This window comes from Leiobunum rupestre, chromosome 1 (genome assembly GCF_980474605.1).
Source record: "Leiobunum rupestre chromosome 1, qqLeiRupe1.1.hap1, whole genome shotgun sequence".
NCBI classification, from domain to species: Eukaryota; Metazoa; Arthropoda; class Arachnida; order Opiliones; family Sclerosomatidae; genus Leiobunum; species Leiobunum rupestre.
This window is the reverse complement of record NC_143384.1, coordinates 94767404-94782088: the sequence shown is the minus strand read 5'-3', so window position 1 is coordinate 94782088 and position 14685 is coordinate 94767404.

The window sequence follows — 14685 nt, the reverse complement described above, 5'->3', positions numbered from 1 at the left end:
AAACGTGCTGTATGCCAAAAGATGTGCATTTAAAACCAAATATACATTCAAAACTAAATAGTTTATTGAAACTAATTGACAAAGATAAGTTCATGAAATTTTAACTGTAGACCTTGGTAATTCAAAGTCTTCATCTTGCACGTCACTACTGAAAATACACAGGGAAATAAAAAGAAACAAATAAGAATGTAAATTCTTACCATTCATGTGCAATTTTATTAACTTAAGTTAACACCTTTTTATGGATCGGTTGAACTTTGAAGCCTCTCTTTCATTCTTAAGGATTAATTTTTGCACCAAACCTTATACAAAATTACATCAGTGACATGAAATGAACGTGAAGAGAAATTTAGTGGGGGATACAGAAAAAACCAGGGAGAGCGCTAGAAGATATCTTAAGCTATGGGTGTAATAACAAGTCACATGCGTCAAGGGGGGGGGCGCCTCCGCGGCCCACATATGTATCCGCCACTAAAAGAATTCCACTTCGAGTCCGATATGCACCGAATGGACCAAAATAAAAAGCAGGTTCGCTCGGTTCGGTACGCGGGAAAAAATGATGTCGTGCAGTTCACATAATTAAATTGGTAATTAAGCCTTTGCCTGTTTCGTTTTTATTCCTTTCTGGACAAGCCATTGTACATAAACCCGCATATTTAGTAAAATCCGAGTCACGATTCATAATTTTTAAATCATTATAATAAAAAAGTGCATCTATTTCGGAGAATAAAACAGCAAACAAACGCTTGCCTTTAATTGTTATGGCTGCCATTTTATTCGTAACCGTAAAAGTCATTCAATGAATAAATATGATGGTGTACACGGATCCGGTACGTTCCCAGTTCGGTTTTCCAACGAAGCGAGCGGTACGGAGCGGTTTCTCGCTGAACGCAGCCATAACATTACAACGCGACAGACTTCCATTAACCGACATCGTTTAGTGACATACTTATGTTTCGTTTTTGTTATTTATGACGAGACTTAAACCGTTTTACAAAGAAAGAAATCACCAAAGGTCAGAAAATTAACAAAGAACGTCCAAAGATTAAAAAAGACCTTGTAAAATTTCGTTTTTAATTTAGTGGGGATCTTGATATACTGCTACAGTACATTAAGTTAAAAAAAACAAACCAATTAAACGTGTACTTGGGTGAAGCTAGTTAACATCTTCACGAAAAACTTGGGCCTAGATTTAAATCAATATTTTAACTGATTTAAGTCCAGGCTAAATACATTTACAATTACATTTATCTGAGACATTTAAAAACAAATTATCTAACGAAGAGAGTACAACTTTCTTATTAAAAGTTTTCTTCAAGCATTTTCGCACAAAAAATATATGTTTATGGAAAATGTTAAAATTTTAATCTAAAACGTTGCCTTATTACAAATACCATAAAAATTTCGCAAACTCCAACTCTTGCAGTTCGTCAGAAAAATGGTCAGTCAGAGCAAATCGGGACAGCCTGTACATTAACCATTGATATTAGCCAGTATTTTGACGGTGGGCTCTATTCTGTTCTTACAATCCAAATCCCGAAATACACATCTTTCTTAAATCGAGTTATTTAGGAAAACGTCCAGAAAAAATTACTGACCAGTGACGACATTTTCTTAAAAACTTGAACTCAATCAAGTATGGTATCAAACGATATATCTCATCCTTAGGAATCGGATGATACAAAAACAATCAATTTCAGCGATAATTGCCAATAGTCCACTCAAATTATTGAATTTTTCGATAGTCATTTTAATATATTTTACGTCATTTTGAGTAAAGCTGGACAATCAAATAAAAAATGCTTGACGATTTATGCATTAGTAAACTTTTACTTAGATTATAAAAGTTACTTATGATATTTATTATTATTTAAACCTGTATAACGATTATAACCGTTTTGGAAAATAATTTCATAAAATTCTTGTATTTTTACTCAAAATTGTGAACCTTTTTCTTGCAACACCATAGTGCCAATTCAAATTGCCGCGAAAATTATTAAGAGATGTGTCGCCCTCTAGTATCAAAAAACTGCATATGTTAACCGCGGCGGGATAAAGTTCAATCCCTGTCGTGTCAAGTTTTATTTTTCACTACTTTTTCGTTAGTCAGATTATGGTTAAAAAAACAAGTTGTTTTTGCTATAAAACGCTAGAACATCTTTGGGAAGGGCATCATCTTTACGAGTCTCGGTGTGTGAGACGAATCTCTGCAGGACGAGGTCCTGGTGTCGTAAAAGTTATGGGATAACTTCTTTTCGGTGTTATTTTAAGTTTCTGTTAAATTCAGTCTTAGGTCGGACAAAATTTAAAAAGTTTAATTTTGTGTAATTGCTTCAAATGTATGTACGTGGAAGCGCGAGTGCCTGAACATTGATTGAACTTATTGAATGTGTGTGAGAGTGATTGTGTGAACTTTTACCATGAATTGAAAGACTGTTTGTGAGTGTAAGTCTTCTAGAGCTGAAAACGTCAAAAAACTGTAAGAATGAAAATTATTTTTATAATTTCCGTTGGATGGTTCCAATATCAATTTATGGTAATTTAGTACTAAGTTAGTTAAGTACCGTTTTCTTTATCTCCTTTTCAACACTATCCAAGTTAACTAAATGAACTTTGGGATAAATAAAAAGTAAATTACAATTTCAATTGTTCTCCGCTCCTTTTACAACTCACTCTCACAACCTAGCAGTTGGGCAATCCCGAATCAAATAAATCTCGATATAACGGCGACGAGCTGAAGGTCTCGTCAATTTTATTGCGCGGGGTTGGGTAAAGTTTGAATTAATAAAGCCAGTTCTTCCAAATTCGGCACGATTTAGTCTTAAAATTTTACCTAAATACGAACGGTCATTATACCTGTATCTCAAAACATTTGTATAATTTTTAAATTAAACAATACAAAAACAAGCCATTGTTACTGCTTTGAAAAATTTAATCTAGTTTAAACATAGCTTTTCGCGAACTTCGTCGTGTACCATGTGTAAGGTTTTTAAGGAATTCGTCATGCAATTGATGGACGGAAATATTCCTAACCCTTGCTCATAGATTTTAATTCACCAAGGCGGGGGGAAGATGGCGACAAAATGTGAGTCGTGGCCTTATCGTGGAGTGAATTAAATCTGAGAGAGGGGTTACATACAGGGGAAAGAAAAAAATTAAAAAGAGGGGGAGATTCGAATTCAGAATGGAAACCGTTTGTCGTTAATCAATCTCCAAATCTTTATTTAACACTCAAATTTATAAATAACATTAAAATACAAACCAAATGAACAAAATTGCGGGGTGAATTGAGGGAATAATCTTACTTTGCTTCTAGTGATGGTTAGGCCATCTCTACTATGGTTCTTTTAGCTTTTTCCAATATACGAGGGGAATTTAAACACTAAAACTACACTCTTTGACCTTAAATTTGTTACTATTTTCTATGGGATCGGTTCCTGTATCCTTACTCTCAGGCATCTTGGGCTCGAAGGACGGAGGGGACAGAAATTAATATACACTTACACTAAATAATAATAAATTCTACAATTAAAGATTCTACAATTAAAGATTCTACAATTAAAGATTCTACAATTAAAGATTCTACAATTAAAGATTCTACAATTAAAGATTCTACAATTAAAGATTCTACAATTAAAGATTCTACAATTAAAGATTCTACAATTAAAGATTCTACAATTAAAGATTCTACAATTAAAGATTCTACAATTAAAGATTCTACAATTAAAGATTCTACAATTAAAGATTCTACAATTAAAGATTCTACAATTAAAGATTCTACAATTAAAGATTCTACAATTAAAGATTCTACAATTAAAGATTCTACAATTAAAGATTCTACAATTAAAGATTCTACAATTAAAGATTCTACAATTAAAGATTCTACAATTAAAGATTCTACAATTAAAGATTCTACAATTAAAGATTCTACAATTAAAGATTCTACAATTAAAGATTCTACAATTAAAGATTCTACAATTAAAGATTCTACAATTAAAGATTCTACAATTAAAGATTCTACAATTAAAGATTCTACAATTAAAGATTCTACAATTAAAGATTCTACAATTAAAGATTCTACAATTAAAGATTCTACAATTAAAGATTCTACAATTAAAGATTCTACAATTAAAGATTCTACAATTAAAGATTCTACAATTAAAGATTCTACAATTAAAGATTCTACAATTAAAGATTCTACAATTAAAGATTCTACAATTAAAGATTCTACAATTAAAGATTCTACAATTAAAGATTCTACAATTAAAGATTCTACAATTAAAGATTCTACAATTAAAGATTCTACAATTAAAGATTCTACAATTAAAGATTCTACAATTAAAGATTCTACAATTAAAGATTCTACAATTAAAGATTCTACAATTAAAGATTCTACAATTAAAGATTCTACAATTAAAGATTCTACAATTAAAGATTCTACAATTAAAGATTCTACAATTAAAGATTCTACAATTAAAGATTCTACAATTAAAGATTCTACAATTAAAGATTCTACAATTAAAGATTCTACAATTAAAGATTCTACAATTAAAGATTCTACAATTAAAGATTCTACAATTAAAGATTCTACAATTAAAGATTCTACAATTAAAGATTCTACAATTAAACAATGACAATAATTAACTAAAAATAATAACAACGGCGAGGGCACAACGCGAACGGAAAAAGTAATCTGAACTGTATAAATACAAGAGGCAGAATGAACTCTCAACCTCGAGGGGACCTGTCTTAAATCCTTTTCTCGGACAATAGCGAGGGATTAAGCTTTCTTTTCAAGACTTTTTTCTCTACTTTTCACTGGCTACTTCGTATTTCGACCCTGGGTACTCTACAAGGGGGGGGGGGTTATGATGGAAATTCTACTCATCACTTGGTTTCGGTGTCCTCCGCTACGTTGTCGTTTCTCCGTTTACGGGTTTTCTCGTTCCTCGGTTTACGTAAGATGCCCGACACACGCACTTCACAGAACGGGACGTCTTTGGGGTTGCTTGTTTACACGTTTTCTTTATTCACACTTTCTCTTTATTAACTCGTCTATGGTTTGGCGGCCGGATTGCGGGTTTCTTCCTATATTCTTTTACTTCACAAGCTGACGGGGGCGTAGGTACTTCGGGTTTCAGTCTGAAATGTCCGGCTAGGCTAGGGAAACGGTCTCGGTCATCTGGCTGTCTTCTCTCGGAATGGCTAGATATTGGGTGATCAACAGGTGATTCGAGGGTGTTGAGGGCATTACGCTTCTCAGACTTATTACTGCTCGGCTTATGTTCTTCCGATTGGAATCTCTTGGCTGTGGGTCATCTAGGCAATCAAGGAGGGTTGTTCCGATCATGTGGTTTGCATTGAGGGTTAATTAATATTTAAGCGCGACTTCATCGCACATTATTTTATATTTATTTCGACATGGTTTCTCCGGATAATGCAGGTGGACTTCCTTCCTGGTAAAAGTTGAGTTCTGTCCGTTCTTGCAAAAGCAGACTTCTGTCTTTTTGGGGCTCTGTCTCTTGGTTTTGTTCCAAGGATTGTAGGTGGAGTTGAAACAAAAGTAATTAGTGACCTCCCTTCTTACGTGGGTCATTGGTGCCCCTAAGACTCGTGTCCTATGATGGTACTGATGACGTCGTCTGATCCACGAAAGGTCGCTCGGGGTTGCGGGGTGGATGCCAGAGAGTCTCGATGTTCCCGATTTTCTGTCTCCAAGTGGAAACGTCCGGACGGCCTCTTGACCCTGTGGCGACGGCCTTGGAAAACGAGCGCTTTTGTTGGGTTATCGCTACCTGGTTGTTAATATGAAGCCTGTGGACTTGAAATGATTTCATGGGATATCTGTGAGTTGAGGGAGCTTTATTGGTTTAGTTCGGAAGTTTTAGGGAAAATTCGCTGAATGTATTGCACCATGATCTTGTGACCGAGAGAAAAACACTTTAATTAGCGAGAGATTAATTTTAGTATTGCTGAAGGCAGGGATTTAGTTTATAATTTATATTGAGAGAATGGTTTAATTAATTATCTTAATTTTATAATTTATCGTGGGGTTTGATCGAGTTCTATAAAGCTTATAAACAATAATTAATTTGTATGTATGGTTCAAAAGTTATTTAAGTGTTTAGTTTATCATTAAATTAAATTTAAATTTTAAAACTGGGATTAGTTTCATTAAATAGAGCTCGGAATTCTAAGATAGTTGATGTAAGGCGCTTTAAGAATATTTAACAAGAACTGTAAATTTAGAGGGTCAAGAGTGCGGGGAAAACGTAATAACAAAAGTAAATAAACACAAAAATTATAAAAAAAATGTAAGTAAGCGGGGAAAATGAACCTGAAGAGTTACACATGCCAATGTCAGGTAGTACATTTTCAATCACTTTTCGTATCATAATAATATTTACATTATTAAACACGCATGCCGTTGAATTAATAAAGAACAACTTACATTAATCCAGATATCTATAATTAGATATTGGTAGACACAGTATTTATATATTTTCCAGTACTTATATAATTTAAACAGAATCGTGGCATGAAATGGACAAAAAAGGCGTAACCGCACAATCTGAAAACTTTGCGAAGCAATGTTGTAAAAGCACAAGCGTTTCCACCGTTTGGATAATTGTAAGACAGTTTTACCGTCCGTCCAGGTAAAACCATTTTGGCAATTCGGGATAAATTGAGCCTGATGCAATATCACGTTTCGCACTTGGCCCGGTCATCAGCGAGTTTTCTTAAACTTCACCCGATATTTTGTTTTGTTACACCTTTGTACCTTCGCCTTCTTCAATAAAATGTCTGGGATTTATTTACCCAGGCTCTAATCTGTTACTGATAGAATTATTGTTTCTTTCTTTGTGTGTCCAGTGTTAATCAAAAAAGTTAAATTAATTTGTAAATATTGTCGATTTAAAATAGACATTTTACGAAATTTATACCAAATTTGTATTTAATTCTATTGGTTTTAAAAAATTATGCAATTTTTCAAAGAGCAATGGGGGGGGGTACAATAACAGACACTGTACCCCCCTTGTGAAATCTGGGGGCTTACAATGTACCCCTGTACCCCTATTCCGCCGCCAGTGCCCCCTTCTTAAATACGCCCTTAATTTATAAACAATAATATCTAGACTATTCAATTCCTGATCACGACGAAATTTTGCATTAAAATACTTAAATATTTCATTAAATATAAGATTAATATAATTTATAAATAATTAAAATGATGTAGGATAAATTATAGTACCTATCGTTATAACTTCGTAAAGGACATTCGCCAAAGCTGTTTTTTAGAAAAACACCGTAGCTCAACAAGCGTCGGTGGCTCAGTGGTTAGAGTAAATCTCTTGCACGCAGCAGACCCGTTTTCGATTCCCGGCTGGCGCCAGTAAATCGCAAATTGACACTAAGACGAATACCGTGAACAATTGGTGGAAACCCAGCCATAACACTCAGCACTCGGTCCGTCCCAAAAGTCAATAACTGATTTAAAACAAATTTAAAACAAATTTGAAGAAATTAAAAAAAATACTTATAACTTGTACCAATAGGTCTTCGAGCAAAAAACGCGAAACTCGGATCAAATAGATCTTCGAGTAATAAACTAAATTAAAAATAAATAAAATAGCCAGAAATTCCAACGGTAGACCGGTTTCGTTCTATTTGGAACTCATCAGTACCGTGCGGGAAATCTGGCTTGTGACTGTCAAATCTAAAGGAGAAACTAAGCCTAAACATTAAACATTTCAAAACGAAACCGGTCTACCGTTGGAATTTCTGGCCATTTTATTTATTTTTAATTTAGTTTATTACTCGAAGATCTATTTGATCCGAGTTTCGCGTTTTTTGCTCGAAGACCTATTGGTACGAGTTATTAGTAATTTTTTTTAATTTCTTCAAATTTGTTAAGGATTTAGCTATATTATCCCTTTTGATTATGGACTAATCTACTTTTTCGCGTATTTTATCATCCTTCTCACAGTCCATAGGTGTTTTCTTCTAACTCATTATTTTTATAATCCTTATTTAATCTCGAGGCTAATCTGATAAAATAACAACAATAGGCTTTATGCACTATGTATAATATATCTATATAGTAAGAAGCGAGGGGCAGATCACTAAGCTTTTGAGTGACCTAATAACAATGATTAAATTATGAAAAATTTAATTGTGATTAAATCATTTTAATCACGATTTAATCATTGTTATCACGATTTAATCAATATAACTATTTAATCTTTTAATCTCGATTTCATATTTTAATTAATTAGTAGTCTAATTTTCAATACATATGAACCTAATTAAATACCTCGTAAAATACTAACATAAGTAGTTCACTGATAAAAAAATTTACTACTTTCGAATCCAAGGGTACGTTCAGAAACTCAAATCTGGGAAACATGTTTTTACTTGATGTTTGCTTGATGAGCGCTTTGCGTCATAGTGTCGTAGAAACGATCGGTCTTTTATAAAAAAAGCGAAAACTTCCATTGCAGTAGCTGAGGCATTCCAATTAATTGATATGCCTTTGACTATATAAGATTAAAACTACTGTTGTATAATTTAACTGTAAACACGGACGCGTTTGACGTCAAGACATAAAAAAAAACTATCTCCGAGATGTTTTTTGATGAGCATCGGATGCCCATCGTGACGTCAAATCGGAAACGCGAAAAATCGTACAGTAGCAAATTGTTGGCATCGATTACTCATCGATGTTATTGATGAGCGTTACTGAAGTAACTGAACGTCCCTTAGAGTACCAATAGTGGCTATGACTTCATACAAAAAGTATCGCTCCCGCTTGGTTTCGTAACGTTGGCTATGCTTGTCATGATATTTCTTAAGCATAAATAATAGCAGACAACGCTTAATTTTTATCGCTAAACCACGTGATTTTTAAAGAAAATTAGTACAATCAGAAGGTCAACCGTCAACCCGGTCCCGGTGTTACTAGTTATTATAGTGAAAATTGTATCTGTTTGGCGTGAGGTTAATTAAGTTTTAGTTAATTTAGATATTAATTTGAAAAACTAAAATGCCGTGAAAGAAAACTGCAGCTCAGTTAGCAGTTGTATTAAAATCACAATCGACACAGTGTAAAAAAGTCGGTTCAGTAAAGCCTTGGCCCAATATAGAGATATTTCAAAGGAGTTTTTTGAAACATCATTTTAGGGGGAGGAGTTGGCTTATTCAGTGATTTCCCTGCCATCTATAGGCGTTTCCAAATATTTTCTCAATTAATTGTCGCGTCGCCATTTTCTGCGGAATTTTCTAAAGTTACGGTCAACAATGAGTTCACATCGTCGGTGCTATGGTATTAATTGCGAGGGGGATAAAAAAAGGTGCTGAAACTAGAGAATCTATCGGGTTTTTCAAAATACCATCCATCATAACAAAACAAGATGAAAAAACAGAAGAATTATCTTCAGAATGGCGAAGCCTCTGTTCAAAAAAACTTAAGCCTTAGCTCCTATGATGATATAAATAAAGTTAAAATATGTTCTAGACATTTTTAAAAAGTATAAAAACTATTTTAATTCTTGCCTTTTTTCTTTTTTACTCCTCTGTTACTCTTAGCACAATTATGTGAGAGCTTCTAATAAAAAATTTGGCTAAAAGTTCAAACAGAATGGCAACATTAAAAAAAGTTTCAGATATTTAAATCCACATTGGTTCATACACAAAAATCTGCATATAAACCTTCTGTAACAAATAGCTGGGTTGGTAGTTTGTACTTGGTAAAAGTAATTGTGAGTTTTTTTTAGCTGAATTTTTCCAAAATTTGTTATTTCTAAGCAAAGTTTAGAATCTAAATCTCTGCATGATTTGTCTCTATTTTTGAATCAACATTTCTACAACTCCTTTACCACAGCCAGGGCCGTAACCAGGGGGGGGGGCGGTCGGGTCGTGCCCACCCTGATCCGTATGGTTGGATGTACAATTTTTATTATTATTTGTTTGGTAGAATTGTACTATTGGGGATCCGCCGCAATTTTGTTTTTTATTTTATTTATTTTTGAACATTCAATGGATAATACAATTTTATTAAAAATAAACCCCCGCTTTTCGAGAAACATTGAGTATTTACGTTATATTTCCAATTTTAGTTATATTCCAATTTCATAAATTCCGCTTTACTTTTCTGCTAACTTTTACTTTGAGATAGGTCTAGTAGAACACGCGAAACACACTAGTGAAGTACAGACAATACGAAAACTGATATGATTAAATTGGTTGGGTTAGGTTGGGTTCAATATATTATCATTATTATTATATCATTTTTTATATTAGAACAAAGATATCAAATCGTAGTAAAGTTCAAAAGTAGTAATACTAACGTCATGTACCCTACGATATATCAAAATTTATAATTAGGACCAAAATTGCGCTGTATATTCTACATATATTAGGAAATATAACGGAATGTATAAAATTTGGAAATATAACTTCAATTCTCAATGATTCTCAAAAAGCGGGGATTAATATTTAATAAAATTGTATTCTCCAAGGAATGTTTAAAAAAAAATAAAAATAAAAAACAAAATTGCGGCGGATTCCCAACAGTACAATTCTACCATTTGTTTCCATTGCGTGCCCACCCTGAAATCAAATCCTGGTTACGGTGCTGACCACAGCAATCACAGAAAACTGAATCATCAGGTGAAGCACCAAGGTACGGATAGGATGCATTTAAGCAAAGAGCCAAAGACCCGCATTCTCTAGTTTGAAATTTTCATGTTTACGTTGCATTTCCTTGATGTAAATTTTTCTCATTGTTTCTTCGTTGCATTTACCCCATTTTTTAGCTTCAGTTTCGAACAGCTTGGTGGTAGTGTAGCAAATTAGAGTAATTAACGAGAATGATGGCATAGCTGGATCGCTGTGACATGCTTTCCGAAAATTAGAAGCAGTTATGCGGCCTGCGCGAAAGCGATGCCATAATTTGGTTAACGATTGCGTTGTCGTTCTCTACCCTTTCAGACTGTTCCTTTCTAAATCCTATGTTGATTTGTTGACATTCCGTAAGAAGCACATTGAAAGCCAACCCGCCCTTAGTTTCATTATATAATTCAGTTAAAACAACCGGATAGCCAGCGCTTACGCATTTGGAATATAACTTTCTATGGACACGGAAATACGAACACCTTAATCCAAGTTAAACGGTTCTTCTTCTAATTCACTGTGTTCTTCTGTTGTTATTGACGGAACAGTTTTGGATTTTAACACGCTGGATTTATGAGTTGGACTTACTTCATCTTCGCCTTCAGGTGCTTCTAATATTTGATCTAAAACTTTCTTTCTGGCCGATGCGGAACTAAGATTCTTTTTCCAAATCTCCGAGTATGAGGCTTGCTTCATAACAGGTACCGACCAGTATGCTGGAACACCCGTGACAGTCTTAATTTTTCGGTATCGAATGGCATACTCGATATAAAATAGTATCAAGGCCAGCCATGCACTTACAATGAGCCGAAATAACTGTACCATCATCGGCAGCAATAACCCACGGCTTGAAGGTAGTTTCCTTTAATCTTTACGAGTGTATGACCTAAAAGTATAAATATTAGAATACTACATTGACATGATTGACAATATCATTTGGTAAATCTTCATACTTGCAGTAGCTAAAACCAAAACTTTTGAATCGAATTTCTTTACTACCAGATCTCTCACAAATCCGCAAACAAATAAGTTATAGAGTGCTCTCTTGTAATTCTTCAACTTTTCTTTCGTTAATGGGGAAATACCTTCAACTAGGTATAAATAAAGATCAGGGAATGAAACCGGTGGTTAAAGTTCAAGTGTTTCCCATTGGGATGGGTTTCCCTTTGCACAATCTTTTGGTTTTAAAAAATAGAGATCAACGTTGTCTATTATCGAAATTTTAGATATATAACTTTCTTAGGCATTATTATCAGCTAAATTTTCTAAATACTATAATCGTGTTTAATGATAAGCAGCTAAAAATGATAACCCGCACAAAATGGCAACGACAATTATATTTTTTTCTGACCATACGGCCAATTTCAATTGCATCGACGTTGGCCGTGTATTAGCTGTCGACAAATTTTATATACCATTTTTCCCCCCACTGAAATATCTCTATTGCTTTGCGAGATCAAATTGTTATTCTTAAATACAAATTGAACTAATAATTATTTACATAAATAAACCTGAATTATTGAATTAACAATTCATTTTTTAATCACGGAAGAACGCCTATAAGGTCGTATGTACCTGCGATAGTCGGCTTCAATTCTGGCGGGAAAATAGTATTCATCCGCCTTAGAGGAGTGAGCCATAGAAATAACCCTAGTAGCACAAAACACTGGCCCGGCTGCTAGTGAAATTGTGTTGGCCAGCAGTGTCGGCGCGGCAGCGGTCAGCAATCGGACATGTCCTACCTGGCCAAGAGGTGGATTTGGTGTTGGGTTTCCCACACTTAACCAGCATATTCCCAACAATGAGACCTATATTTTCCGACCATTGGGCCTACACTTACGCATCTATTGGGCCTACACTTACGCATCTATTTTGCCTACACTTACGCATCTATTTTGCCTACATTTAAGCATCTATTAAGCCTTCACGTAAATAGTTTATATCTAACATACTTAGCCTTTATTTTTCCAGATGTTCAGCCTACATAACTTCGTTAATTACGCTAACGTTAGGGTGACTGATGTAACTATTTCTAACCTATACATTAAGCCAATGTTTAAGCCAAAATGTTACTAAGTCTTTACAATCATTTAAACATTAATCAATTCATTTATAAATGCCTAATTCTTAGAAGAATCAAAAAATAAATGTAGAAAATAAATTTGTTTATTAATTTTAAACAATAGTTTTATTGTGAGTCATTAGCGTCATCACACTTTTGCTTTTTACCGCGTCTTTCGCGACCTCCTTTTCTGTCTGGAGCTCTTCTTATGATTTTTTTAAAACCGATTCCACAATAAATTCTTTAACTCCCTTGATGTTTAACTGGGTTGCACCTGAGTAAAAAAAGCATTTCAGTTTTATTTTGAGTTAGTTTTGCAAATTTTTGTGAAAACTTTACCTACAATGAAATTTTTATTTCGGAAAATGCATATTTTTCTCTTGAACCAACCCAATGGAACTGAAGCACTATTTCATGTAAAATACCTCGGTCAAATATTCTTTAACAGCAGTCCGAGATCTGTTTTCCTCCGTAAGACACGAAAATCTTAATAGTTAACTAAACATTTAAGTAACAGTAAATATTGAATGCAACCTACAGCTTGTTTTTTTTTTAATTTTTTTTCGCACTCCAGAACTTTCTCGGCAGTTTGAAGTTCATCGATTGAACTAATTGGCAATTTTGGAAAGCCTTCTATTTCCGTCAACTCCAGGCTATTTCCACCATAAGAGTCTTTGCTATTATTGAGTATGAAGCCCATTTTCAAATTCAAATCTGTTAACACGTGAATCACAGTCCTTTTAAATGTTTCGTCACCATCTTCTAGAAATTAAAATAATTATTATAATAAACATGGCCTTAAAATTATTGAACTAGCACCCATTTCCTCATTCCCAGTTACATTTCTACCCATGTGAAATTCTCCAATATAATCTGCCCTTTCATCAGGATTGCAATTAGTTTCAATTTCAACATTGTCAAAATTGAAAGTTTCATTAGCTTGTGCAACCTTTTTAAGGAAATTTACTGAATCGTGAGTATTGATTGTTCACAGAAATATTCCTAGCCCTTGCTCAAAGATAATAATTCACCAAGGCGGGGGGAAGATGGCGACAAAATGCGAGTCGTGGCCTTATCGTGGAGTGAATTAAATCCGAGAGAGGGGGTTACATACAGGGGAAAGAAAAATAAAAAAAGTGGGGGAGATTCAAATTCAGAATGGAAACCCTTTGTCGTTAATCAATCACAAAATCTTTATTTAACACTTAATTACCTCTCCGAGGGGACAAAGTCCCCTAGGAGGGGTTATACAACGACCGTGTCTGTCTGTGGGTGGGTCTGTGGGTGTGTCTGTCTGTCAGGACTGCGAACGCGTTCGCATTTTCGGTGCAAAGTGTAATCACTGCGTACGCAGTTTCTCAAAGGGTTGGCAAAACCACCGTGTGACGGTGAGCGTTAACGGATGCATTTGCGGTTTGGTTTGGATGGTGTTTTTTCGCTCACCGTCCTGACGGTTTGGTGTATTACGTTTTTGTAATGTTTATACGTAGGTTGTGAGTGTTGAATTTGTTGTGTTTGTGTTCTGATGGATGTGCATGTTGAGTCTGTTGTGTTTATATGGGCGTTTTCTCTCCAACTTCTTCTTAATGACTTTGGGACGGACCGAGTGCTGAGTGTAATGCTACCTCTCAACGTTCAATGGCAGGGTTTCCACCAGTTGTACACGGTATTCGTCTTAGTATCAATTTGCGATCGCATCGGGCGGGATTTGAACCCGAGACCTCCTGATTGACAGGCGGACGTTCTACCACAGAACCACCGACACTTGTTACGCCTTATTGAAAATTAGACCTTCAGCTTTATCGGAAGCGTATTTAATAGAGTACGAAATTTTGGTTTAATTGAAATAGAATTGAAATTGAAATTATTGCATCGAAGAAATTCTACTTTAGCGTTTCTCTATTGATTAAGAATAAATGCGCCACCCAGGTTTCGAACCCAGACCATTCGGC